At 41.7% G+C, this 4,261-nt stretch overlaps 1 pseudogene; it reads left to right on the forward strand.

The window, feature by feature from the left end:
* Positions 1 to 1,439: 1,439 nt before the first annotated feature.
* LOC129690480 (EKC/KEOPS complex subunit Tp53rkb-like) lies at positions 1,440 to 1,870 on the forward strand (annotated as a pseudogene).
* Positions 1,871 to 4,261: the final 2,391 nt, after the last annotated feature.

Here is a 4,261-nt window from a genome sequence, read left to right on the forward strand (position 1 = left end):
TTGATTTTGTCAGGGTATTTTATAATAGCAACAGGAAAGCACCTGGTACAGAAATTGGTACCAAGAGTAAGGTGTGCTACACAAAAGGGATATTTGCTCAATCATGTTTATAGCAACATTATTTGTAATAGCCAGAACTTGGAAACAACCCAGATGTCCCTCAACGGAGGAATGGGTACAGAAATTGTGGTATTTTTACACAATGGAATACTACTCAGCAATCAAAAAGGAGGAAATCATGAAATTTGCAGGCAAATGGTGGGATCTAGAAAAGATCATTCTGAGTGAAATATCCCAGAAGGAGAAAGATAAACATGGTATATACTCACTTATATAGACCTATAAGATATGATAAACATAATGAAATCTATACACCTAAAAAAGATAATCAAGAGAGCGCTCATGGGGTAAGATTATCAATCTTCGTTTAGAAAGACAGATGGGATGTGAATTGAACATATGACAGGAGTCTACTGAGCGCATTGGAAAGACTCTAACTAGCAGTGTTTTCAAAGCAAAGACTCATGACCAAACCTTTGGCAGAGTACAGGGAATCATAAGAAAGAAGGGGAGTTAGTCTGATGAGGAAAGGATAGGAGCTCCACAAGGATCAAATATATCTGGGCACAGGGTCTTTTCTGAGACAGACATGCAACCAAGGACCATGTATGAATGTAACCTAGAACCTCTGCTCAGATGTAGCCTGTGGTAGCTCAGTAACCAATTGGTTTCCCACAGTGAGGGGAACAAGGACTATTTCTAACAGGAACTCAATGACTGGCTCTTTGGCCTCCCCACCCCCCAAGGGAGGAGCAGTCCTGTTAGGCCACAGAGGAGGGCTTTGCAGCCAGTCCTGAAGATACCTGATAAAACAGGATCAGATGAATGGGGAGGAAGTCCCCCCTATTAGTGGACTTGGCAAGGGGCACGGTGGAGATGAGGGAGGGAGGGAGGGACTGGGAGGGAATGAGGGATCGGGACACGGCTGGGATACAGAGTTAATAAAATGTAACTGATAAGAAAAAAAATAAAAAATAAAATAAAATGTTTAAAAAAAAGAGTAGGGTGTGCTTTAAGTGGCTCTTATATTCTTCAGACTACTTTATGGGGGTCATTGGAACTTTGGGTGAGAAAAGTAGTTAAATACTGGAAGCAGAGCTTAATATGCCATTCTAGTGGGAACTTGGAAGAGAAAAATGCTGAGAAAAATGTGGATAATAGATGCATAGTTTATGAGGTTACAGAGGGGAACAAGAATGTGAGCAGAAACAAGGGCAACCCATAACAATAGTTTGACAAAGAACTTGACTATATTCTGTCTGTGTTCTGAGAACTTACTTGAGGCTCAATTAGAATACAATGGACTCATTTCTTTGGTTGAATGAATTTCTAGAAAGCATAACACTGAGTCTGTGGAACTGTTATTACTAGTTCCACTTATGCAGGTTTATATTGAAAAGAAGCAACAGATGATGGCTCGAGATTATATTCAATCCACAATAGAAACGGAAAAAGACCCTCAATGCCTTTTGGGCTTGGCCATGAGAATCGAGCAGGTTCTGGCTAAAATGCATGACAAGGACCTCATTCACAGGGACCTCACCACCTCCAACATGCTTCTGAAATGGCCTCTGGAGCAGCTGCACATCGTGCTCAAAGACTTGGGGCTGAATTTCCGGGACTGCCGGAAGATAAAGGCGTTGGTCTCCATGTCCTGGAGAAGGCCTTCCTCAACATCCATGCCAACACCAAGGCTGTGTTAGAAGCCCTTCTCAAGAGCTACGGTGCCTTGTCCAGGAAGTTCAGTCCGATGCTGTAGAAGTTAGATGAGGTGCACCTGAAAGGATGGAAGTGGTCCCTGGTTGGGTAGCACAGTGCTGTGATGACGCTCGCAGTGAAGGATGCTGAAGATGCGGCTGGACCTCAGCAAGGCTGCGGGGTGGTTAAGTGGTCTGTGATCGTGGTGTGCCACCATCATCTGTCATCCGCGGCTCACTGTTCTCAGGGGTTTGATGTAAGGCTTGTTCTAGGCAGAACTGAGTGAGTAGCCCAGGCTGGCCTCGGATTCATGGCAACCCTCCTGCCTCATCTTGCTGAGAGGAGGTGATAAGCCACCATGCCTGTCTTATGATTCAGTAAGAAATGAAACAACAGCTATGACTGTAAGTTTTTTTTAAAAGGAAAAAAAAAAAAAAGGAGCAAAAGATAGAAAAAAAATCAAAACTGCGAAGTTTGAAAAGGAAAAGAGCACCATAAAACTTTAAATTGCAGTCAAATCACATGCTGGAAACGAGGCTTTAATTGTTAAACAGGTTAGTATCTTCCCAGAGAAGGCACTGGAGCAGTAGGAACAGTTCCCTGGGGGCAAGACTACACCTGCAACCTGTGAAAGAGAAGGGGGGGGGGGGCTCCTGCTGCCATCTTTCCCCGGCTACTAATATGCTGTTAGTATCTGTTCTAGTTCTCTGTTACAGTTGATTCTTCGGCTGTGACCAAAAGCAACACGGGAAAGAAAGGGTTTGAGCCCTCCTACAGGTTATAGTCCACTAGCAAGGGAAGCCAAGGCAGAAACTCAAGGCCGAAACTTAAAGCAGAAACAATGGAGGAATGCTGCTTATAGGCTTGCTTCTAGTCTCATATTCAACTGTTTTTTTACATAGCCCAGACCAACCTGACTAGGGATGGTACCACCCAGAGTGGCTTGGGTCCTTCTAAATCGTTTAGCAATCAAGAAAATGAAGGCCAATCTGATAGAGGTACCTCCCTTCATGAGATTCAGTCAGATAACCTGGGCTGTTCAAGTTGGCATTTCCTGGCAACTAAAAGACCAACCATGACTCTATCCATCTGTAACCATAAACCAAAATAACCCCTTTTGTCTTTACCTTCTTCTTTTTTTTTCGAGACAGGGTCTCACTATGTGGCTTTGGCTGGTCTGGAACTTGCTATGTAGACCAGGCTGGACCTGAAATCACAATTCACCAAGTTCTAACTGTCTCTGTCTCCCAAGTAAAAGGTGTGGACCATCATTCCTAGCACTTAACTTGCTTTTTGCCTGACATTTGACCACAGCTACAGAAAAGTAAATAGTACCCAGAATACACACACGCTTACAAGCACCTGCATATGCAAATGTGACTCACATATGCAGACACACACACACACATGCATGAAAAGAAGGAAAAGGAAACCAAACTTTCAGGGTGAGGTGTGTAGCTCAAAGGCAGGGCACTTCACCTATGGTATATAAGTCCTTGTAGTTATCCTCTGCCCTGGGGCTGGGGAAAGTTCAAACAGAAAAACTGAAAGAATAGTAAATATGGGAATACCTGCTACCTACTCAGAAATTCAACAATTGCAAAATTTGCTTCATATTACTCAGGCATGTATTGTTTATTTTTGACATCTGAAAAGAAGTTGTCAACATCATTATGAAGCCATAGAAGTATCCAGTTAAATCTCTACATGATCACATTACTACCACATCTTTGAACACAAATAATAAAAATATTTTATACCATCTTAAAATGTAGCCAGTTTTCAGATTTCTCCAATAATCAGAACTAGTTTTATACCAGAGCCTATCAAATTTTACAAGGAAAATTTTAACCTAGGCTATCTTTTCTTCTTCTTCTTATTATTATTATTTTGATCAGTTGTGATTATCAGTGATGGTTTCCATCCATTTCAAAGAGAAGTTTCAGAGAATTCTCAATAGAGGAATAACAAATGGCAGAGAAACACTTAAAGAAATGCTCAACGTTATTAGCCATCAAGGAAATGCAAATCAAAACAACCCTTAGATTCCAACTTACACCATGAGAATGACTAAGATAAAAAAAACTCAAGTGACAACACATGCTGGAGAGGATGTGGAGAAAGGGGAACCCTCCTCCACTGCTGGTGGGAATGTAAACTTGTACAACCACTTTGGAAATCAATCTGGCACTTTCTCAGACAATTAGGAAAAATGTTTCCTTGAGATCCAGCTATACCACTCCTATGCATGTATGTATCCAAAAGATGCTCAAATATACAACAAGGACATTTGCTCAACCATGTTTGTAGCAGCTTTTTTTGTAATAGCCAGAAGCTGGAAACAACCCAGATGCCCCTCAGTTGAGGAATAGATACAGAAATTGTGGTACATTTACACAATGGAATACTACTCAACAATTAAAAACAAGGAAATTCAAGAAATTTGCACACAAATGGTGGGAACTGGAAAAGATCATCCTGAGTGAGGTATCCCAGAAACCAA

This window comes from Psammomys obesus, unplaced genomic scaffold (genome assembly GCF_907164565.1).
Source record: "Psammomys obesus unplaced genomic scaffold, mPsaObe1.curated_primary_1811, whole genome shotgun sequence".
Taxonomy (NCBI): domain Eukaryota; kingdom Metazoa; phylum Chordata; class Mammalia; order Rodentia; family Muridae; genus Psammomys; species Psammomys obesus.